Genomic DNA, 25,943 nt, shown 5'->3' with positions numbered 1-25,943 from the left:
AATTATACGTTGTCTTTCTAATCAGCTGCTGTGAAATACAAGAATTCCAATAACACTTCATACTGAACCCTACTACACAAAAGCGGCATCTTTCTAAACAATTGATTGCAAGCTACAGTATAGTGTTTCTGTGTGCATGTACTGTATAAATAACATAGAGACGAAGCAAATATTTAACTAAGCTACGGCAATGGAGTTTTAATACATCGGAAGGTCTTATCGCTATCACGTTCTGCAATGCAACTGGTAAATATTAAGTACAGCCTCATATCTCATGGGGCAACAAGCAGCGTGTGCGAGAGAGAACGACACAATAAAGATCTCTCGTACGCATTCTCTCCTACTGTATCTTTGCTTCTTTTGCCCTCTCTCACGTTAGTTTTAATAAACTGCCCTGGAGGAACCTGAAAGCTGATGACCTGGACTAAAATAACCCGACCTAACCTGATCTTCGACTACACCTAAGTGCTGTTTTTTTGTTGTTTTTTTTTTAAATTGATACGGCATTTTATTCCGGACGCTCACATGCTATTTCTGTCGTCTCTCTGTCGTCGTCGGATTGATGACAGACGGATAGGGGACGTTTTAAAAAAAGTCGTATTTTTTTTTCCTATCGGAAGTATGATGGAGCTTGAAACAGGTTTAGAAGCTTGTTGTCTAAACTCAAACATCTCGCAGGCTGCAGGTTGAGACGTGTCTTGCTCGGTGCAGACGGATCAGGAGTAGGAGTAGGAGATGGCTGGAATAACAGAGCAAACATTTCATCAGAGAAGAAAACAACACCAGTGTCTACAGAGAGCTTTTATAATCGCTTGTACTTGCGTGCATAACCCGGAAACCCAAACTACATGAATGTTATAATTACCAACTAACTAACTAACTAACTAACTAACTAACTAACTAACTAACTAACTAACAAGAGAGAGTTTACCATATGGTTGAAGACCTCAAGCTAAAAATACAGATGATGTCACAGCCATCTATAGCTTGGAGTATATAGAGAAAAAACCTTGTGCTTTCCAGGTTGGAACTCTTTCACCTGTCAATCACCGTGGCACTAGCCAATCGTATGCATCAGTGAACTCGTATGCGGAACAGGGCGGAAATATCGAACGTCGAAAAAAATCTGGCAGTAATTTTTTGGTTCGACATTCAGAAATCATTGTTTATCACTTCATCTTTAATATATACTGTAATATATGAGTATATACAAAGATTAGCCAAGAACGAGTACAACACACTGACACTACCTGTGAATCAAGGATACTTCAGTTACTGTAGTCTACATCATGTGTTCAGAAAAATATGGAAGTAAAAAAAAACACAAACAAATAGATTCAGGTCTGAACATATCACCTACTGAAACTCATACACAACCCCAAAGGGAGTTCCTGTCCTTTTTTTGTTTGCGACCTGATCCTGATTCCTATGGGGGCTTCTGGTAAATCCCTGTTTACCTGAGTCATGTTCGTTTTTCAGGTAGGATGAATTTCCTGTAAGTGTTGTGGTAATTTTAGTGCATTTAAGCTACAGGAAGTAATGTGTGTGTGTGTGTGTGTGTGTGTGTGTGTGTGTGTGTGTGTGTGTGTGTGTGTGTGTGTGCGTGTGTGTGTGTGTGTGCTGGGTGGAGTGACTCATCAGCTCTTCAAGATCAAGTAATTAATCTTAATCTAAAAAGAAGCACTAAATATGCACCTTTTTTTTAGTTAGTAAAACTTTTTTTAGAAAGTACCAGAAATGCGTTGCTATAGAAACGCTGTGCTTGAGTGGCAAGAGTATGGATATCAGTAAGCCATCTTTAGCTGGCATGAGTGACATCTGACACACACACACAGAGAGAGAGAGAGAGAGAGAGAGAGAGAGAGAGAGAGAGAGAGAGAGAGAGAGAGAGAGAGAGAGAGAGAGAGAGACAGACAGACAGACAGACAGACAGACAGACAGACAAAAAAGAGAGTTAGACAGCCAGGAAGTGAGAGAGAGAGAATGAGGCAGACAGACAGACAGACAGACAGACAGACAGACAGGACGTTTAGAGAGAGACTGAGACAGACAGACAGACAGAAGACAGACAGACAGGACGTTTAGAGAGAGACTGAGACAGACAGACAGACAGACAGACAGACAGACAGAAGACAGACAGACAGAAAAAGAGAGTTAGACAGCTAGGAAGTGAAAGAGAGAATCAGACAGACAGACAGACAGACAGGACGTTTAGAGAGAGAATGAGACAGACAGACAGACAGACAGACAGACAGACAGACAGACAGAAAGACAGACAGGACGTTTAGAGAGAGAATGAGACAGACAGACAGACAGACAGACAGACAGAAAAAGAGAGTTAGACAGCTAGGAAGTGAAAGAGGGAATGAGACGGCAGACAGACAGACAGACAGACAGACAGACAGACAGACAGACAGGACGTTTAGAGAGAGAATGAGACAGACAGACAGACAGACAGACAGACAGACAGACAGAAAAAGAGAGTTAGACATCCAGGAAGTGAGAGAAAGAATGAGACAGACAGACAGACAGAGACAGACAGACAGACAGACAGATCTATGTGCATACCAATAAAAACACAGCGATTCTCACAGGATAAGTGATCACTGACCAACCACAGACGTGGGTGGGCCTTCCTCCTTCCCACATCGTCCTAGCACTACAACTCCATGTGTATTACAAACACCTCATTTGAATACAAAACCAATTTGTCCTGTTTTGTCCTTTATTTCTCACATGATGGATTTGGCTGGGGCTGAATAATCCCATTACCCCCACCTCCTTCTGTAAAACTAATTCAATCTGAATAGTGCTCTAAAGAGAAAGTGAGTCCAGCTTCAAGACAGCGACTGCTGCTGTTTTAGCTTTGTTACATGCTTTTGTTCCTCAAACAAACCTTTTGTGTTCATAAGCGAATGGAATCCGTTAAAGCTTCGAACGTCCAAAGCTGTGGAAATCACAGAATTCGGATGATAGACTATATTTCGGCTAAACTCGAAACTCTGGAGATTGTCTAAATGTAATCTTTGACGTTGTTGCTTTAGGGGTAATTCGATTTGGAACACAGCCAGAGCAACTCCCTTCACACCTTCACGGAGAAAACAGAGGGCAATGTTTAGAAGGCATTTCTGAGTTTATGGAGCACACAGTGGTGCAAAATAACATCCCTGTGTGTGTGTGTGTGTGTGTGTGTGTGTGTGTGTGTGTGTGTGTGTGTGTGTGTGTGTGTGTGTGTTACACAGTGCCCTCTGCACCATGTCATCAGACAATAAAGTCGCAATATATTTGATAAGTGCGAGCTGACAGCTTTTGTCTGTGCAAACTTGTAATGCCAAGCTAACTGGCTTATCTCTTTTACACACGCATACACACACATACACAGACACACACGCACGCACGCACACACACAGACACCCAGAGCTCGTTCCGTGCAAATCACAGCTCAAACATGCGGAAAAAATAGGCTGTGCTATGTGCAAGGGAGACGAATATTGATTGTGTACCTCTCTCTCTCTCTCTCTCTCTCTCTCTCTCTCTCTCTCACACACACACACACACACACACACACACACACACACACACACACACACACACACACACTCGTGCGGGGAGGCAGGAATGCTACTCTCCACTACACACACACTCCATCAATACATATCAATTCAGCTCTAGTTGCTCCATATTCAACACCCCAGACATGCTTTATCATACTGTGTGTGTGTGTGTGTGTGTGTTCCCTTGTTGCTTACATCTGTATATGTACATCTGTATCTGTGTACGAGAGCGATACATACACGTACATTATGACTGTGTCCGCTACACAGATCTTTTTCCATCGCCATGGCAACACGGTAACACATTGTACCCAGAATGCCCTAATGCAGCCTGCTAAGGGCATAGTGCAGGGACTCTGAGGTATCTTGTACACACACACACACACACACACACACACACACACACACACACACACACACACCTATCTAATGGTAATGGTGCATTCAGAAGCAAAGGGCAAATTTCTGCTTTTAACACACAAAGGGAAAATGCTAGCCACTAAATCTGTTGCGAGAACGCTGTTGCTAGGCAACCAGGACATACGAACTCAGTCCATAAGCTAGCTGATGCTAGAGACTTTACTGACTAGATGTTAAGTCTTTTCCTTGAACGAGACAAAAGCGGTAAAAATCGGGAACGTCGACATTTCCGGCAAAGGTGTCGGTAAATGTTTAAGAAGAGACTCTGTGGTTAATATTGTATACTGAATACTGAAAGTCGATTACAGATGGGCTCGAGCATTCACACGTGACAGCAGCGATCCATCATAACAACACGAGAAACGCATGAACAGCTGGTTATTTTGGCTAACAGTCAAAAGGCTGTCACAAGGCTTTAGATGTGTAAACGTGATAAACTTGTGACATCGACGCCACACTTTCGAGCTGTGACATGTGAACACGTAACTATCAATCTGATGGTTAAATAAAGCAGCTGTCTGACATCAGTGACTCATGCATGTGCACTGTAGCTTGTGTATAGCGCAATCCCAAAATTAAAGCAATTTGCCATGACGACAAGACTCGAACAGCCCATAATTAAACGCCGTGGAATGTGGTAATTAAAAAATTGCTCACAGACAACTGAACAGCGTTTGACTTGGCTGGACTGAATTAGAATCACTGTGCCTGTGCCTGTCAGTCTTGGTGAAGGAGGTGTGGCCTATGTGCCTGTCAGTCTTGGTGAAGGAGGTGTGGCCTATGTGCCTGTCAGTCTCGGTGAAGGAGGTGTGGCCTATGTGCCTGTCAGTCTTGGTGAAGGAGGTGTGGCCTATGTGCCTGTCAGTCTTAGAGAAGGAGGTGTGATCTCTGTGCTGGTCAGTCTCAGTGAAGGAGGTGTGGTCTCTGTGTCTGTCAGTCTTAGAGAAGGAGGTGTGGCCTCTGTGCCTGTCTGTCTCAGTGAAGGAGGTGTGGACTCTGTTCCCGCCAGTCTCAGTGAAGGTACACACCCAGAGAGACAAACTACAAATGACAAGCCTGACATCTTGTGATTTGCATGAATACATAGTAAAAGATAAAAGATGGCATATCCAGTATTACTCTGTCTTACTCTATCAGTCTGCTTTGAATGTCACATGGCTCTACAATCTCAGTTAGACCAATTTGGCCCGTACGATGCTGACCGACGTCTGTCTGAACTGTCCTGATAGAGTACCTTTTCCTTTAAAGCATGAGTAGTCTGGAAAATCACAAACAGAAATGTCACGGTGTGTGTGTGGACGTGTGTGTAGCATGCAAATAAAAAAACTAGCCTTTCCGAAAGAGTGCACTGGTCCCATAATGCAGTGCGGTGTGATGGAGATTCCCAAGCCTAATTGGGCTGCCTTGCTGATTTATTATTCCCTTAATACAGACTGAGTGAAGGGCGGACTGAGTAGTTTGTGTGTGTGTGTGTGTGTGTGTGTGTGTGTGTGTGTGTGTGTGTGTGTGTGTGTGTGTGTGTGTGTGTGTGTATGCACAGTAAATCACAGCAGGAAAGCCAAAGAGGACGTCCTAACTTGCTCGCTCTTCTTTCTTATATGCTAATGAGGGGTGGGCCAGATTCATGTTATGGGAATGAAGTGCTCTAAGGGCCTTGGCCTCTGGGGTGTGAGTGTGTGTGTGTGTGTGTGTTCATGTTTGTGTGCATGCATTGGGAGGGGTTTTTCCAGGAAGAGCCTGAGCTGATATTTGCAAAAACATGGCGAGTCTCTCCTCTAGACTTATTGGTGAAGCATTACACTGAGTGTCTAATGTGAGTCATATTCTAACTATTACAGCATTACAACCCACTCTACATAATCTAAAATATATACACCGCACAAACACAGATTTAAAAAAAAAAAAAAAATTCAGAGCAAATAATGCAATCATGTGACCATGTGTGTTAAGAAAAGAACGCTTCCGGCTGTGAATGTAATAATCCGAAATAAAAAGGAAATAATGTTTTGTTTGTTGTACTGAGGACAATGTGTGCAAAATGAGGACAAAACTGAGGGAGTAAAGGCTGCTCTCTGTGTTTGATCTGAGCTTTGATGAACAAGGCCTCACACACACACACACACACACACACACACACACACACACACACACACACACACACACACACACACACACACACACACACACACACACACATAGATATTCCAGACCTCTTAATAGCCCTTCTACTCTGATGTTCAGCTCCCACTCTACAAGACAACAAATACAGTACAGCTTCACTTCAATAACAAAGTTTGGAGAAGGAAACATAGCTCACCTCTGAGGCATGTCAGTTCAGCCAAAGCCCATACTATAGATATGACTCACACTGCCTTTAACAAAGACGTCCACACACACACACACACACACACACACACACACCCACACACAGTCGGCATGTGTGCAGCGATGCTGATGTGACGTCTTTCAGGATGGAGATTAGATTATTGTCTGCTACACCAGCATACTGACATGCTTTCTGAGCCACACGCACACACTACACGATTGTTTAATGTGAGCAAACCAGTTGTTATTAGATTTGCTCGCGCGCTTCCGTTGTCCGTGTCAAGATATGAACAGACAACTGACGGAGTGCCAGAGACTCGATTTTCTATGCCCTCTAGGATAAGAAGGCATCATTGATACAGTACTGCAGCCTTCCATTCATTTTTAACTACGATGACCTAATTAGACAAGATCGTATGTAAGATCCTGAGAAAGCCAGAAATGGCTAAGAAATGTCTGAAGGTAGCTTTTGCTACGAAAAGAAACAGCTATAAAAGTCTAACCTAGTCTTTAAAATCCATCTTGGGCAATCAGAATCATTTTTAAAGCAATCTATAATCATTCTGCGTTGGGTAATGAATCTAAGCCCTTCTGACAGACCAACGAGATCAACGAGAGACAGTGAGGAAACTTACAACTTCTGCAAGAATAACAGCTGTTAGAAAGTGCAAAAAAAAAAACAAACAAAAAAAAAACAACTCAAACCCCATGACATGGTGATTTTTCCTGGTGATGCGCAGTATAAAATATACCCCCTGTTCTCTTTGCAGAACAGACAACCCTCGCTGCATGTGTCTCTCTAACCAATCCCTCATCTGCGATTTTCCTTGTTTCCGTTCAAAATCGTGCCAGCTGTCCAGGCTCCGCCTTCACGTGAGATCAACAGCTCTTGTGTTTCATTTTTTATGCGAAAGCAGGATTTGTTTAAGCGTCTTGTCTGTGATCGGTGGTGTAGTGTGCATGCTGCTACGCTCACAATGCAAGGGCTAAAAAACATTCGAAGCTTCCTAGCTGAATGACAACATTTGGTGTAATGAGCAATCCAAAAACAAAGCTAACTAGCATAACCTTTGGAATAAGGAGTCAACTGTGTGTGACTTCACTGAAAAACCTATTTGCTGACCGGCCTGGAATTTTTGAGTGTGTTTGATTCTCTAATGGTGCATTCGATCCACAGTTACACAATCTCCAGTGGTTTCCCTCCAACATGTTTGACCTCCAGAAAGAATGTAAGCCACTTCCTCCAGCTGTGAGCTTCGAGTCTTCAGCCAGACATCACAATCCTTTCCTGTCTAATGTGGACCTGTTGCTTCTTCACAATGCTGGCAGTAGGTTTGTGAGGATATTGTTGTTTTTTTCCCCCTTCTCACAATCACCCAGATCAAATAGAAAATGAGACCTAGAAATAAAACCTGTAGCCACGGAGCGTTGCTGTCGAGTGTCATTAAGTTTGCATGTAAATGTCCCGCCGTGGCGGAGGTTTCTGTACCGCGACCAATTATAAATCAATGCGATTTTAAACAGCGGTAAAATGTTGTTTCAAGGAAGTGGTCTTCTCTGACATACAGTACTCACATCTCTTTCTTGAGGTACTTTATCACCAATGCCTCTTTTAATTGCTTACGGCAGTTAATATATCTGCCTGAAGCAAAGTGCTTTGAATAGGTAACAGGTCGGGAACCGCTTGCTGGCACTGGCAGCAAAAAAAAAAACCTCAAGAGATTGACTGCAATATCTCATCGTTCTAGCGTGCTACATAACTATTCCCGGACTGACGATAACATCGCTCGTGGTTTTGGTGTGAAAGCAGTGGCACATTTTTTTTCGGAACAAAATGAATGGGTGTTATGTCACTTACTTGTCACAAGCATTATCGTTTAGTACTGTAAGGTGTTGGATTAATTACCCGTTAGTAGTGTTCTCTAAACTGAAATAAGTAAAGCGCTCATTATAAAAGTATGTGTTTCGCTGCGTTGGAGATGCTACAGAAAAAGAAATGCTGCTAAACAGCACACTGTTTCTTTGTCTTAATTTAAACCCTCATTCATGTTCTGAGACCAAAGACATTCCATGCGTGAAAGTCTAGCATGGCTTTATCTGTTTGGCAAGCGCAGACACGAGAAGATCGGACGCATCCGATAAAGAACACAGGATGACAAAACTGACCAAAAAATCAGTCTTAAAGCACAACCACGTTTTCCAACAGATATTAAAAGAGTCACACTTGATAGACAAAGCGTCATGCTGCAGAATGTATTCCACCTGATGCGATTCCCGATATACTGTAACAGTCGACTGTCTGAAGACCTGTGTTCATTTGGATAAACCTAGCTGATCCTTTATGGTGTGTTTGAATCAAAAAAGTGCTAGACTGAAGCGAGAAATTTCTAATTCAAAAGCACAAATTCGAGAGATAAACGGCAACCTTGCACGAGGTGTCGATGCCTCTGGGTATTATGGCAGTAAAGGATTGTGTAGGAATGATCAAACTCCTACAATCGCACAAGTCTGTTTGTCCGTTTGTGTTTGAATTCTCCTGCGCCTCCCTTTTTTCTCTTCCCTGTACACTGCCAGATCTGCACTCCTCTGCAGGGAGCTGAGAAACGATGACAGCCTGGGTTACGGCTCTACATGCACACACACACACACACACACACACACACACATGCACAGACAGCGCATACCACAGTAAGCATGTGTGAGTCATGTACAGCACTGGGACGTGCGCAATGCTGAATGCATTAAATGAAGCCGATCAGCGAGCTGTCAACACGGGCCGTGCTGAATTGAAGCTGGAGTGGAGGAGTGCGCTGGGAAGTTGAAGGGTTAGAGCCGCACTCGAATTGAAAATGAAGCACCTTCCATGCTGAGCTTTCTCGTTTCATTAGTCCCTGAGCATCAGCTCTGTTTAGTGGCTAAAAGTGCACGCTAGCTAAACAGGCTCCCGAGTGCCCCCTCAGAGGCCTTCCTTTTCTGTGCGAGTGTGTATTTTCTTGACGTTAGGAGCAGGATGAGAGACGAGCGACGGGGGGGTGCTGAACTTCACAGGCTCTTCCGGTAACTAGAGAGCACCGATGACAATCTAATGAGGAGTGATGACACTCCTGATGAAGGGAAATTACACGAGGCAGGGGGTCTGATGCGGCTGCAGAGCTAGTAGGAGGAAGAGGAGGCCTTCATCAGGAGAGTTCCTTCCTCTTCACTCTCCAACTATGTTCTCCTTCTCAAGTTCTAATTAAAATCTGCCTAATAAAGTCTTGAAAATCTCAGATGAGCTGAACACAATGAAACTTCTATACAGTAACTATTCTGCTAGCATAGAGCTACAATATATCTAATATACAGCCACTACAGTGCTAATTTTTAGCTACTAAACAGTAACTATGCATCTCTCACTCACTCATTTTCTACCGCTTATCCGAACTTCTCGGGTCACGGCGAGCCTGTGCCTATCTCAGGCGTCATCGGGCATCAAGGCAGGATACACCCTGGACGGAGTGCCAACCCATCGCAGGGCACACACACAGTCTTATTCACTCATGCAATTAACTATGCATCTATTATACAGAAACAATACAGCTAGCATATAGCGCCTATATGTCTAATATACAGCCGCTACAGTGCTAATCTTTAGCTACTATACAACAACAATGAAAGTACTATACAGTGACTATACCGCTAACATAGAGCTCCTATATATCTACTATACAGCTACTACGGTGCTAATCTTTAGCTACTATACAGCAACTATAAAGCAACAATAAAACTACTGTACAGTAACTACACAGCTAGCATAGAGCAACTATACAACTCCTGTATATCTACTATACAGCTACAGCAACACTTTAGCTACTATACACAACTATGAAACTACTATACTGTGACTTTACTGTTAGCATATAGCGATGATATATCTCATATACAGCCGCTACAGTGCTACTCTTTAGCTACTATACAGCTACTCTGAATCCACTATACAGTGACTATACCGCTAGCATAGAGCTCCTATATATCTACTACACAGTTACTATAGTGCTACTCTTTAGCTAATATTTATCAACTATAAAGCAACTATGAATCTACTATACAGTAACTATTCTGCAAGCATAGAGCTACGATATACCTACTATACAGCCTCTACAATGCTAATCTTTAGCTACTATACAGCACCTATAAAGAAACTATGAAACTACTATACAGAAACTATATCATTAGCATAGAGCTACAATATATCTACTATAGAGCCGCTACAGTGCTACTCTTTAGCTACTTTACAGATACTATACAGCAACTATGCATCTATTATACAGAAACTATACAGCTAGCATATAGCGCCTATATGTCTAATATACAGCTACTACAGTGCTAATCTTTAGCTATTATATAGCAACTCTAAAGCAACTATGAAACAACTATACGGTTACTATATCATTAGCATAGAGCACCTATATATCTACTATACAGCTGCTTCAGTACTACATATTAGCTACTATACAGCTACTCTGAATCTACTATAGTGACTATACTGCTAGCATAGAGCTCCTATATATCTACTACACAGTTACTACAGTGCTAATCTTTAGCTACTATACAGCAACTATAAAGCAACTATGAATGTTCTATACAGTAACTATTCTGCTAGCATAGAGCTACGATATATCTACTGTACAGCCGCTACAGCGCTTATCTTTAGCTACTATACAGCTACTATGAAACTACTATACTGTGACTTTACCGTTAGCATAGAGCTCCTATATATCGCTACGGTGCTACTCGTTAGCTACTATACAGCAACTATTCATCTACTATATAGCTACTGTAACGTTATGAAACAAACTTATCTAAAAAAAAACTGTTGCTTTTTAGGGGGTAACAGTAATTCTGCTCACAACACTACACCTTACTTCAATTCACAGCAAAACATTTCTTGGTGCTTTAGCCAAGCAGATGTACATTGTCCAGCGCTCATGACATATTTTGCATTAACCGCCGATTAATAGCTTTGGCTAATAACTTGGCAGGCACTAATCGTCTATGAGAAGAGATAAAACAGATAAAGAGCTCATAACTCATAAGAAAAGTAGACAGAACAAAGCCTCCCCCTCCCAATCCTGTCATTTGTAATCCATTTTCCCAGCAAATGCTAACAGAGTCCAGAACCGTACCGACTCACACACACACATACACACACACACATACACACACATAGAAACCCCCCTACCGTGCTCTAAGGTCAGACAGAGGTAGAGAAACGGGAGGGATGTTAGGATGAGGGAGAGAGATGAGAAAGAGACGTTACTGTACACTCGCACAATGAGTGTCTGACAGTTCCTCCTCTACTCTTTCTCTCGGTTTTCTATAGCGCTTTGAAATGTGGAGGCCGTCACAGCCGTGAATGAATGCGAGTCTTCAGACTGATAATATCTGTATTATGCACGCTGGTTTCTGTCAGCAGGCTCTGTAGACTCAGGAGGGTGATCTGATTGGTGCTTTGTGAGAAAGATCATTACCAACACAAACCCCGAGTGAGATACAGAAAACACTGGTGGAAAGAACGGGGAGGATTCGACGGCAGATACGCTCTCACACAAGAGGGGCACGATGAGGTGGCAATTAAGTAGATTAGAGCCGGGCTTGCTCAGCGGTTTTATGTTAGGAGTTCAGGTCAGTCGAGACCTTGAGTGGAGTGTGTTGAAGGGTGTTTCACGGGATCACGGTATTAACACACCTAATAAACACGCCGTAAAAATACAATTCACCACCAAATATTTGCACGTCATTGTATAACAAGATCAAATTCTATATAAATAATATAATATGAATAATAATAAGAAAGGCAGTGGCATCTGAGGCACCTGTGGTTGATGTTTCCACAAACTCTTTCTACATCTGCTGGCTTGACAGTGGAAAAGAAGGACCTCACTTTTTAGGACCTCACTTTTTAGGAAATCAAGATGTCAGAAAAGTGACACCGTAAAAGCGGCAACACCTTGACTGAGGCTCTTAAAAGTACTTTCTACTTACAACCATTCCTGCTCAGGTTCATGAAATCTCGTGAAGCACAATCTCGTGAAGCACAATGTCATGAAGCACAAACGGCGCAGTACCGAACCCTCAAACTCCCTGTGGGAGCTGGTGTGAGTTCGATTCGCTGGAACTGTGCCGCGATTCTCCTCATTGTGAACTAGACTCATACTAGGGAACGTGCTTGGTCAGGAATATGTCTTACAGAAGGCAGGAATGTTTTACAGCTCATAATAACAGCGAATTTAAATCGTCTACGAATGTTTGTGATTCGGACAGGAGCAATAGTGTCAGGTGTTGAAAAGCACCACAAACGAGGATGGACGCGACTTTCTACTTTCCTTTAAATGGGGTCCATCAACCAGTGTTGGTGTTTAAAGGTTTTAGTTCTGCACTGTGAAAGTTTATAGGAAAGACTAAAGCGTGTATTTTAAAAGAAAACTTTATAACTATAATATGAATCACTTCTATCACACAATTCTGCTTTAAACTGCTGCGTGATTAGCCTCAGGGACGCCAAATGTGTTTGCTGAAGAAGAACTGTTTCAGCTCTGTAACGTGTTTTGGGGCATTTCTGTACAGCGTCGTGTGGGAAACCACATGAGCAGGTCTTTGTGATTATTTGGCATGAGGTGAGATGAGAGTGTGATGATTCACCGAGGTTTAACACCTATTAGTCCGTTTGTAATGTCTGAGTCAAAGCGAAAACCGACGCCTTTGCTTTGTTTGGATTCAAAGTGCACTTAATTAAACCAGCGAAAAAGCTCTGATTGAAAGATCTGAAAGCTCGTTCACCAGACAGGTATAATAAAACTTTTTTTTTTAAAATCGTCACCAGATCCTGGAGATCATGAAGCTGACGTTCAATCGTTTCCGAGCTCAGTATAGAATTCGCTTGTTTCAAATACTTGTGAATGCAGCTAGAGTTTCTGTTTTCTTTTGGTTTGTCGAAAAATATCTACAGCTCTGAACGGTTCTGTTTGTGCTTCGTGGCTCACAAAGGCTTACTGCGTACGTGAGAACGCCGTCGGTTTTAAGTGAAGCCTTAAAACCTGTTACACCAATGAGCGCACGGTGCAAAATGGCTGCGATCTGGAAGCGTTAATGCAGACTGCGAACTAAAACATCAAGAGGAGGAACTACAGGAAGTACGATGCGTGTGACCTAATAAAGCGTCTTGAGCATAGAATCCAGCACGAGCGAATTCATGAAATTTAACGGCCCTTGATCGGTAAGCCGTGCTTGAAGATCAGCCTCTGCTGTCACCTCCGAGCGATTCAGACACGTGACGATAAATAAATAAATAATTGATATACAGTAGAAGTGGAAACAATGCCCCACTCCGTCCATGGTAATTAGCTAGATGTATGTATCTAGCTAAAAATCAATACTCATATATGCTCTTACTTACGTGCTTTAGAGAACTCCGACTCCGATCGGTCCACATCGTCTCATGGCTGCAGGTCACGTCTATCTGAAATAGAAGGGGGGGGGGCACACTTGTATTAAATAGCTGCCTTCACTCGAATGCTGAATAAGTGTGATGTGCAGGTCAATCTAGTGGCCTTTAACGTGACGTGCACAGTCGATTAAACAGCGTCTTCCGTGCTGGTCGGTGAACACAGAACGAGCTTTCTATATGCTCCGAGTGTTATTATGACAGCTGGGAGAGACGGACAGAGCGACAGAAATGTCGAAAGAGAGGGAACAAAGAGAACGTGTCGGAGAACTGAGAGAAAACATTTACAGAGATCTCATGCAGATAAACACAGGATAACATTCACAGAATTCCTGACGCCCCGTCCTCATATTTCCTCTGTGGCCTCCTTCTTTTCCCCCCTCTGCTCTGTTCTGGGATCAGCTGGTATGTGGGCACGGCCCTGATAGCTACCTGAAAACGAGGCAAGCGAGAAGGAGTAAAAGAAGAATGTGAAGAGGGAACGGAGCCCCGCGAGAATGAGAGGAGGCGAGAAGTGACTAGATGGAAGTTGGAAAACGCACATGCTGCTGAACTGCTGAGAAAGCGCAGCAATACGTGCGCTGCTTAAATCCCAGCAGTGATCAGCATCTTTCATTAATTTCCTACATGCTGCCCTGATAACACCTGCGTGTGTAAACTACGACTACGGCACAACACTCTCCCTCGAACAGTCATCTCTCATCGTTTTGTTTTACTCTCTCTTCATGCAACTTTTCAGCAGAAAGAGCAAAATTGTCCAGTGCTGGAAAGTTACGGCTTCTATCCGCTGATACCGGACACTCCTTACATAAATGAAGAAAAAATAAATAAAAAAATCCCTGTGTTATCAATCCGCCTATAGAAATGAACCGACTGAGAATCCAACAGTGCTGCAATATAACGTCATGTATTTTCATCTGGCTTTGTGAATTGTTTGGTGCTTCACACGCAGAGCATTCGCGTGCACGTGTTAGCCTGTCTGATCCGCTGGGAACAATAAGCTCCGATCGCTGGATGTGGGTAAATTATTCATACGCCGCAGTGCCGTGTGTGTACGTATGAGTGTGTAAGTGCTTATGTGATTGTGATACGGTGACTTTATAGTAGGCGTATGATGCGCATGTTGGTCGACGTGGTCACGAGTAAAGAATGCGCCCTTTAACGGGACGGGTTAAGCTGACGCACTGAGACATGGCCAGAATGAGTGTGTAAAGAAAAGAGCAGGATATTGTGGCTTCTCGAATGTTACGTCTGGCTTTGGAGCGTGATGAAAACAAACGGGGCAAACAACTTAAAATAGACTCGGTAGGCAGGACGATATGGTTTCCGAGGCAATGTTCGTCAGCCTCACACGTTTCGAGTGCTTTCAGGAATTGCTGTCGTTTGTCAGGAAAGTCTTAAAACTCAATCGTTGATCGTGTTCCAATATAAAAAAAAACTCACAATTCTTAATTATTCATCTTGGACTATAGTGTGACATTCAGGACGTGTTCCAAATGATTAAACTAGTGCACACTACACCAATAAGAACTAAATTTACTATCATTATATACAAACTTAAGACACAACGTTTGAATGCGGACGTGTTCCAAATGAGTAACAAGTGTACACTACACCAATAAGAACAAAATTTATTATCATTATATACAAACCGAAGACACAACGTTTGATTGCGGACGTGTTCCAAATGAGTAACAAGTGTACACTACACCAATAAGAACAAAATTTATTATCATTATATACAAACCGAAGACACAACGTTTGATTGCGGACGTGTTCCAAATGAGTAACAAGTGTACACTACAACAATAAGAACTAAATCTAAGTCTAAGAACTAAATACTACTACAATCTTATGATATGACCTTAGTTTTAGGGCGTGTTTCAAATGAGTAACACGCATGCTACGAAGATCGGCTTCCACTTTATTTTTCCGCTAAAAACTTTCCACGGGAACTTAATCTGGGGAATTTTGGAAATATTAAAAATTGGAAAAAAATTTTTTACAGGAATTTATTGGAATTTACAGGAATTTATGGGAATTATTTGTAAATATAGGAAAATAATATAAACTATATCATATACAAACATAAATAAACATTTTGTTTGGTCATAAGCAGACATTCATGCAAGGCAATACAAATTTTAAAAATGATGTCTTGACTGATTTAATTGTAATTTAATGGATTTTTTTAAACTTCAGGTGGGAGTGTGTGTGGGGGGTCATCAAATTATCTGTGCATGTGGTAACGCTCCTTATTTACTGCTTATTAAGAGTTAGTAAGGTAGTTATTAAGTTTAGGTATTGGGTACAATTAAGAATGTAGAAAAAGGTAATGCAGAATAAGGCATTAATATGTGCTTAATAAGTACTAATACACAGCCAATATTCTATTAATATTCATGCTAATAAGCAACTAGTTTAATGAGCCTAAAATGAAGTGTTACTGTGCATCTTATGGAAGAATTCAAGTACATGTAGTGGGTTTGGCCTCAATGGCCTTCCAGTAAGCAGTGCGCTGTGTGCATGTGACCGAGGAATGCAGGGTACAAATCAACTTAAATTGCATTAAATCTTGTTGTTTTAAACACAATTATGCTGCAAGTTTTTTTTAAACTACATTTAAGTTCCTTGTTATTGGCAGCTCTGCATTTTTTTTAAAAAATTGCAGTTTATTCCCATATATTCCTGTTAATTCCCATATATTCCTGTTAATTCCCATATATTCCCGTGGAAAGTTTCCAGCCTTGAAAATTCCCGAAATTTTGCAACCCTACAAATGAGTAAGTAGTGTACCCTATGTCACAAAGATCAGCAAGGAATTCAGACACCGTATAATATTAAGATGCATTTTCTGGTATTAGGACAGGTTCCAAATGAAACAACTAGTGCACACTATGTCGCAAAGGGCACTTAGGAATTAGTTCACTTAGATTATAGTGTCAAGTTTATCAAATGAGTATCGAGCGTACGCTGCAGAGATCGACACCGATTCATCCACGTTATGGTCTTTAGATACAAGCTTTGGAAAAATGTTCCAAATGAGTAGCTAGTGTACTCATCAGTGTGCAGATCAACACTGCATTTCATTATACAATCTTGCACTATGAGGTTGGATTTAGGATCCTTTCCGAATGAGCAATTAGTGTTCACTACAAAGATTTGAAGATGCTATGATTGATTTAGGACAAGTTCCAAATGAAATGACTAGTGTACCCCATGTCACAGAAAAAGCGCTTGTGAATGACTTGTGAATGACTAACAATGTGATTTGTCTTTGGCTGTAATGGCACGTTTAGGACACGTTCCAAATCGAACAGGCACTGTCCCCTATGTGACAAAGAGGAGCAGTGTGTTAGAATGGGATGCACATGACAGATCCAGGCTATGGCTTGCGCGGTCTCACGCGGGAACCAGTGATCTCTCGGTTTTCTGCGTTTCCACGCGGCGTAACATGAGCATGAGGGAAGGAGTCATTTAACCACAGAGTGGATCCACACAGTGCAAGCAGCTCACTTCAAAGCATCCCTCAACCCCTACGTTTATAAGACTCAGCAAATCTCCGAGAGCTGTGCCCTAACCACAGTCTTCCCCCTCTTCCTCTTTCATTCATGGAGCGCCAGATGGATGGAGCAGAGAAGCAGGAGAAAGAGCTCCGGCGGGTCTGCTGAATGGCCTCGTCCCAAACGGTCTACAGTCCTAAAAAGGCTGCAGAGACTACTGCTAAAATTGTGGATTAGAAAAATGAACAAATTTAGCCTACAGGACAATCTACATGTGCTACATAAATAAGTGCAAGACAACTCTTTGGAGCTCTCTGTTGTAGGAAAATACTCGCGTTACAGCACTGTTTCCTGTTCACTTCCTGTCAGCTTCATACTGCAGCCATTTGTGAACAATGATCAGTTTCATTTATTCTGGACAACGTTAAGAAAAAGACGCTGTTGTAATGAGTGCGCTGTTTAGAAGCGAGGGTGAGACGGGTTCACCCTCCCCCGCTCGCATTCGCTCTCGCTCCCTCTCTGCTAGCCAGTCATCCATTGGTCGTTTGTTCCCATGCCAGAAGGCAGAAACTTACAAAGGCAAATATTGACAGTGAGCAGGCAGACGCCCAACTGGCTGAGTACAGTGTGCGCTTGTAGTCATGCTCGCTCGATGCTGTGACAAAGCAAGACATTAAAAAACGATTAAGTCTTACTCTATTCTCACACTGGAGTAAGTGTACGAAAATGCGGAGGACAAACGTCTGTAAAAGTTCTATGTATGAATGGTTTTATTTGCGTGTGAACTACACATTGTGCAGTCAACTGCGGAACTGGCTTCTATACACGCCATGTGCGGTCCAACGTTTCTATACATCCCTACTCACGACTTTAGTTTGTGCAACACAACTGTAAAGCATACAAGACATTTTCACACATATAAGGGCTAGACATCTATATAGAAATGCTACTGCTTTGATTGACACAATGCTGGTGAGAGGAACTTGCTTAGGCGTCGTATCTTGTGTAATATTATTTGAAAAGATCGTTTGTAGTCATCCAACTGATTTGAAATTAAATGTTAGTGAACTTTTTTGTAATATATATATGTGTGTGTATGAAGCAATAAAAACATTGAATTTCTGAATCGCTAAAAATAAATCAGCCATGTCTCATGCATACTTGTGTATTATTCTATTCCTTTATCGATTACTAAAACTTTAACTGTTGCATTCAGTGTTTAATTTTAAAAACCCTTCATATCACCTTCAAACCTAGTAAAAGGTCACTTTTGCGCACCAGTCTTCTGAATGATCTAGATCAATAAATATGACTATGAGACAGAAGTTGTCAGTGTGTTTAAATATCGCTGTGCATAAAATTACATGGAGCTCTGACAAGTTTGGGCTCGGATCGTCTTCCTATAACTACGACGTTCACGTTACGGCAGTCCTGTTTTATAAATCTAGAAATAAAAAAATAGTTTGGGGACGAACTACCTCGGGTCACGGGGAGCCTGTTCCTATCTCAGGCGTCATCGGGCATCAAGGCAGGATACACCCTGGATGGAGTGCCAACCGATCACAGGGCACAATAAGTGGTAGAAAATGAATGAATGAATGAATGAATGAATGAATGAATGAATGAATGAATGAATGAATGAATGAATGAATGAGTTTGGTGATGCTTGACCTCCTAGAAAAGCTTTTACTGGGGTACATTTGGAGTATCTGCCCCAAAGCTTTGTGAACCCCTGGCAAAAGAGTATTTTCCTTGTGCAACCAAACCTATGCTGCAACACAGTAAAGCCCTGAGCGGTCCGACTCGAGGTTTCCTCCCAGCGCACAATCCAGAGCTCCTGATACAGATCTTTCTCCGATGTTCGGATACAAACAACGCTAATGTCAGCAGTTGGGTTTACAGTTTGAGAGGGAAAAACAGCAAACTAAATGAACCGCTGTACATAATGGAGCACTTTCCAGATTTTTCCCAGCAACCACACACATCACCCCGGTGTCATGGGATCGCTGTATTCTTTAGAAATCATGTCCCGCTGGTCTTGTTGAAGAAGTATGCGAGATGATGGGTAATGGAAACAACTTCCTGGAATAAATTATTTGTAGCAAGAGAACAAATAGCTAGGCTGGGCTGCTTGAGCAAACTGCTGTCCATCATTCAGAGGACAGGTTCCCAGCCCCGATCCAGAAGATCCAGCTGTCCTGCACATATTAATGTTCTCTAACACGTTCCTCTGCCCAGGAATGGTGCTTTAATAGGAATAGTTGAATCACACTTGGAATTTGTTAGCCAAAAATGTGTATTTTTAAACATGTAGATCTTTTGAAGGAGTGGTGTGTCACCGCCCAAATTCCCTACATCTGCTCCGTTACATGACTAGTCTTTAGTTAGAACTATATTTAATACCAGTCTGTATTCTAACTGATGAGCTGATCATACAATAATATCATGTGACGTTATACCACGAGTGCTTGATGCTGATTGGTCAGAATAGAGGCGTTGATTCATTTCCAGACTTGGGTGTTAAACGCACCGTGTTATTTAAGCCTAAAACTAAACTAATGAAGATAACGATTGGGGGTTAAGGGTCTTGCTTGAAGGGCCCAGGGATTTGAACTCACGACCTTTCAAGCAGCAGTCCAACACATTAACCACTAAGTTACCACATCCCTGTAGGGTACAGGGCAGTTTGTCTGGTCAATCCTGCAGTAATATAACATCAACATGTTCATGCCATTTGATGTTGTTGATGGTAGGTTTAATGGAAGGAGTCTCCAGTATCAGAGCTTAGTAATTGTCTGTTTTTGCCACGTCTTGTTTTTTTGAACCCCTCGAGGACGATAGAGGGGAAAGTGAGGGAACTGCTGTTTATACCTGCTCTAACTATTGAGTAAAATATAACAGTTATTATGCTTCACTGACCTTCTACAGTAAAAATCCTAACAATAAAGTGCGGAAAAAAGATGCCGTTCTTTAAGAAATAAAAATGTACAAGGGTACGTGAACAAAACCATAGTTGAGACAAGCTGAAATAAAAACTGTACCCAAAATAATTGCTGTATTATTGCGTATTTTCTTTAACGATCGTAAAAAACAAATGCTCGTCCTACAGCATGTACAGGAACGCCCAAATATGGACGTTGGTGTAAAACTTGCCAAACAAGTTCTAGATGGAAAAGAAGGCATGGTTCACGTCAGTGGGTTTACTCGTGCTGAGTGTATCTGCTTGTGTGGTCGTAACAAAGACTGGAAGGACACTGGACCCATATGGTTCACAGTCTGCCCTCGCTGGAATAACCAGCACCATGCCAGCTGCTGTATCCACACACACCTACAGACACATGCTAGCTACAAGCGTTCACCCCATGACTGATAAGAGAGACAAGATACCAGCATGAGGACCTTCTGTTGTCTTATACCAAAAACCAAACATCCGCATCATGGATACTTTTATGCCCCTTTTCCTCCGAGGTAGTTTGAGTGCTGGTTCGGAGCCTAATTTAGAACCAGTTCTTTCTTTTTCGACAGCCAAAGCAACGGCTCTAAACCAGGAAAAGTGGTTCTTAAGTAGCACCAAAACGTTGCTGGTCTAGACTTAAGAACCGCTTGTGTCAGGGGCTGTGGGCAGGGCTACTGTTAGCACATTTGATAATGTACCTTAAGTATACTAATGTTTAATACACTTTTGCTTTACCGCAATATGATACATTATCAGCACACATGATAGTAGGTAGCTACATGCTAAGGCTAACTTTTTTTGTGTTAATGATAAAATAACATTATGTACTTTCTCGATTACAAACCCTGTTTATACAGATTACATGGAGCTGCACGTACACGTTGGATTCGCCGCGTTTGGATGCCAATGTAGGTTCACAAAGCCATGAGCATTAACAGTAAAGCAACATCCGCCATTGTTGTTGTGTTTGCGTTTGCCGCTGCTGCGCTAACGTTGCTGTGAAACGTGACACGTGTACAGTGACGTCTAAAGTAAAAGAAAACGAAACCTCGACTCGGAATTCCTGCTCAGAGACTCGGGTGTCCTCGGGTCGGGTGCTGACCTCGAGTAAACAAAACAAAGTATTATTGTTTACTTTAAAGACACGTTCGACATACAGACGTGTTAGCTTGTTAAATCTTGTTTTTCAAGGTAAATATACATCAAAAGACAATCGCTGAGCCGGCTGTCTTATTTCCCCGTCGTTGTAGCTTGAAGTTCAGAGTTCTGACTTGCCGATTCTGTGGTAAACTTTGTGCACCGTGGCTCTGAGAAATAATTTGAGCTTTCACTGAACATCCCGAGTCCCAGATTTTGCTGTTGAGGAAGAACAGAATGTGAGTTTTATGAAAACTAGAAGGTTAAACTCAGGAAGTTTACTTTCAGGTCAGTAGCGCTGCTTCGTAATTGCTGCACTGCTACTGCCCTGTGACTGTTTTTTGAAAGCCATTAGTCACAGTCCTCCAGTTCTCCTCGTGCCTGTCACTGCATTCGCTGTTCGTCAGTGTGTCAGTCGGCGTTATTACGCCGCTGACAGCTCTTTTACACCCCGACGTTCAGGCGCTACCATAAAAACTCACTGCCATGTAGAATTAGCTACGAATGTGTAGCGGTCATGGTGAATTATACACACTTTTTTTTCTGACGGGTTCAACGCTAAACATTCCCGAGAGTGACCCGCTGATGACCGTAATTCTAACCGTTCTCTTCTGCTTTTCTCTTCTTGCGCTTCTTTTCTCTTCTGCTTTCCCAAACGCAGCTCGTGTTAATTAGAACTCTGGTGGTTATTCACAGCCAGTTTGGCCTGGCAGGGTGGTGAGGGAGAGAGAGAGAGAGAGAAAGAGAGAGAGAGAGAGAGAGAGAGAGAGAGAGAGAGAGAGAGAGAGAGAGGGAGAGACAGTGAGAAAGAAAGAGAAAGAGGGAAAAGGATGTCCTGACCTGGTTTTTCCAGTGCGAAGTCAGTAATTCAATATGACGTTCAGACCGCAACACTACCAGACACAGACAAACAACACACAGCATACCAGTCGTCCGGACGATTGAAGCCGCTATATTAGTGTTGGGCAAAAATGAAATCAGCCGAGAGAATTGTTCCACGGCGGTTCGCTTATTTTGGGGACGGTTTGGATCAGTCAAGACATGCTTCTGAAGTAATGAAAAGTCTCTCTCACACCAAACCTTCAACCATTTATTAGTCTTGTTTTCCAAGGCTGAACCAAAGTTCGTATTCCATTTGGTTTGCTTTCTTCACGATTAACCCGTCGATGTCCGGGACGTTAGGTCTGCCTACAACATAAAAATATTAATGTCTAATATCCAGAACACCTCGCATTTCCATAGCTCTACATCTCTGGCACTCGGTACAAAGGATTCGATTCCTTGCTTCAAACGATTCGTACAGTTTCTGACTTCAGTGTTACTTTACTAGATCGGTACATTAAAAAGAACCCTTACATTAATAAACAGCAGTATAAATGGTGTAAAAATAGGGGGGGGGGGGGGTGTCACTGTTAACTATAATGATATGCCAAAAAAACTCTAAACAATAATAACACAACTTCTGGCTTCTGGCAAAAAGTGGTGGACTGGATATCAGAGCATCCGTATCAGATATCTGAGCCTGTAGCAAAAAACAAAGGAATTGGATTTTTTTTTTTTTTTTAAAGAAAACAATTTCACATGGATTTTCTGGTATTAGAAAAGACTAAGCATCATCATTACTTGATAAGAAATAACACAAACCCTGATATAGCCACAGGCTCTGTTCTTTCACTCACGCTTTTCTTAAAGAAAGGTTTTCAAATCGGCAGGAAGTTCATTCCACTCACATGATGCATGAAAAATGTTTAGTTAGAGTGGAAAAAAAGTTCACTTGGAAATGAATGCAGACCACCTTGCACCTCGCTAGCATGGTCTCAGATCGGCGGTTTTGGTCCGTACCCGAGTGGGATTGCTTTGTTCACACAACCCTAAATGAGTGGCGCTTGAGGGGAAAAAAACCCCAGGGGTTCACGGATACGCAGCGCATAGTGAAAGCGAAAACTCAAACTGTACGAAAATGAAATTAGCATGTAGCTGAGCGATGAACCTTATAGAGAAGGACATCTTGTGATCCGTGTCCTTCTTACTACTAAACCTGACTTACCAAACTCTCAGAACTTGATAAATGCTAAAAAAAAGTTGCTAATGATAATATTAGTTCTAATTTCTAATTTAAATAAGTCAAGATGAGATAATGGCGAACGACAAAACCGTCATGACGGTAAAAATTGTGAATTTCTTTCCCGGCTGATCGATCGCCTTAACTTTCCTAAACTCTGTAGCATTGTTAACAGAGGTTTGTACCATGGAAGTCCCCTAAGGAAGTCCCCTAAGCTGCTCCAATACCTCAGGAAAAGAAATAAGAGTTCGGGAAAATGGACTAAACGCTGGCGCTCTCAGTGGCTGACTTTGTCTGGTTAATACTCTAAGACAACTTCAGACACCAAAACGAGGACGTTTTTATTTTTTTATTTATTTAACTATTTTAGTGCCAGGAAACGGTCGTCGAAGGTGCTGACACCATTGTGCCGCATTCACACTCCCGTTCACACGCCGTCTCAGACACACACCAAAACACACAAAGTATTACGGCTTAAAAAAAAACAGAGACTCTGGCAGGAACTCAAGAGCTGAAGTGGGTTAAAGCGCACACACACACACACACACACACACACACACACACACACACGCACGTCCTGTCGAGCCAAGCCTGCTTTGCCTGTGCATCAAAGGGCTCTTTTGTGACGTGACTGGAACCAGATATACCGCAGCGTATACGGGACGCCCACGAGCTCACACACTTCCTTGATCTTGGGTGTTGTGGTTTTTACTGACCAGCTGGGGCTACTCCTTTTCCTCCTCCCTAGTTCTCTCATTCTTCTTCCCTCTTTTCACAACAAGGCTCATGTGTAAAACAATGCAACAGAAGTGCCTTTATATACACAGTAAAAAAAAACGCAGCTATGTTCATTCCGAATGCGTTCCCAGACCATGCACCAGCATCGAGGATAAGCTAGAATAAGAACACATTTCAAATCTGAACGAACAAGTAATCGGCACAGAACCTTAACCACTGTGCCTTCGAGTTTCCATGATTTTATTCTTTTTACGTGAAAATCTGGGATAATAAAAAAGTGTCCGACAGAAAAGCGTTTATAAGCTTCGACCACTGTAAAAGATTGACGTGTTCTTTCTCTCCGAGCCTCTTACACACCTGAACCAGAACTCGGTCCCTCTGGGATTTCGAGATATTTTGCCATCGTTATCAGTTATCGGTTAACAGAATTTGCTAACACTCCTACTGCTAATATGTTCAATTAACATTTCTAACCTGTTGGAATAACTCGGAAATCCCTGAACGCACCCTCGGAGGTTTGTAGCTCCCTAGTTCTCACACTGCGCTAACACCAGGGCACAGTGTTACGTTGTTATCTGCCAAGGACAAACACTAAACCCTCTCAGAAATGCTAATTAGGTCAGGACGAGAAAGAGGGAAAGAGGTTGAGCTGGTGCGCTACGAGGCTGTAATAAAAGCCTTCATTAGCACTTAGGCGCTGAGAAACCTTTCAATGCAAAAGGCTGCACAACCTTGCATAACCTTCTTCACCGGTTTCTTCCCAATTTGGTCTTGGCTAATTCCCAACCACTTGCTAACACACGGTTCGTCTGAGAAGAAACCATGCTGGCTGTTCCGCAGACGTGAGCTCGGAGATATCATACGTCTGATTGGCTCGGGCCACTGTGATTGACAGGGTGACGATAGCATGACGTCGCACCCTCTCAGACAGTCTTGCCCTGGCGGAGATTTACCGTTAAACGGCACTAAAGCGTAATAGTTTGGGTTTTTTTTTTAACACCTTTGTCATGGACGCCAACATTTTATCACCCTCCTGAATTCGAGGTGCCATTTAAGGAGATGCAAATCTCTGAAACAATCTTCTGGAGTTACTCTATAGGAAAAGCACTTATTATTAATAACACGCCTGAATCGATCTCTGGGTAAAACGTTTGGTCGTGACGCTTCGCAGGCATGCGGTCGGTGGGTGCGTCTTTGAAGCGTAAAAATAAATAAATAAATCAATCAATTAGAGATAAGAGCGAAAAACGACTGATGTGAAATGACAAGAACGGGGGCGGGGCTTCCGGAGGGGGGTTAGTTATTACTGGTGGGGTGAAAACACCTACACGAGTGTCAGTCATTGCAGATCCGTATGTCGATTGGCTCGTCGTGTGTTTTCACTGGCAGGAACTAAAGAAGCCTCTTTCTTTTTTTCAGTAATATGTTAAAAAGTGAGGCTCCTACACATTGTAAAACACACGGTCTGGATAATGTCCCAGGCTGTCTGAAGTTCTTCTGAGAGGCACTTTTCCTTTAGGAGATCCCTTGCTTGTATTTGTATCCCCCCCGGAGAAGACTACCGACACAAAGGATGTTAAACACGGCTGTAGTCATTTTCTCCCAGGTGAGCGAGGAGCAGAATGGGGTCTCGATGCGGCTGATCAGATATCCAGCTGAAATTAAGGTCTTTTGGGGCGGACAAAAGCTGCCTCCTGATCGGTGCTGGAAGTAAAAGCTTTCTGTCTGCTTTAACAAAGACCATCCTGTATTTATTAAGGCACAT

At 42.4% G+C, this 25,943-nt stretch overlaps 1 protein-coding gene across 2 annotated transcripts in view; it reads right to left on the bottom strand.

The window, feature by feature from the left end:
• The window catches only part of sipa1l3 (signal-induced proliferation-associated 1 like 3), a 90,166-nt gene that overhangs the window by 45,149 nt on the left and 19,074 nt on the right, over positions 1–25,943 (bottom strand). Inside the window, exon 2 of one of the 2 annotated variants that reach the window (XM_027137771.2) lies at positions 13,735–13,797. The gene's annotated coding sequence lies outside the window, so the exon portion shown is untranslated. The remainder of the gene's footprint in view (positions 1–13,734; positions 13,798–25,943) is intronic. The other variant, XM_027137853.2, reaches the window with a different exon arrangement.

The sequence above is a fragment of the Tachysurus fulvidraco genome, chromosome 13 (genome assembly GCF_022655615.1).
Source record: "Tachysurus fulvidraco isolate hzauxx_2018 chromosome 13, HZAU_PFXX_2.0, whole genome shotgun sequence".
NCBI classification, from domain to species: Eukaryota; Metazoa; Chordata; class Actinopteri; order Siluriformes; family Bagridae; genus Tachysurus; species Tachysurus fulvidraco.
This window is presented reverse-complemented; position numbering and strand designations above follow the sequence as displayed.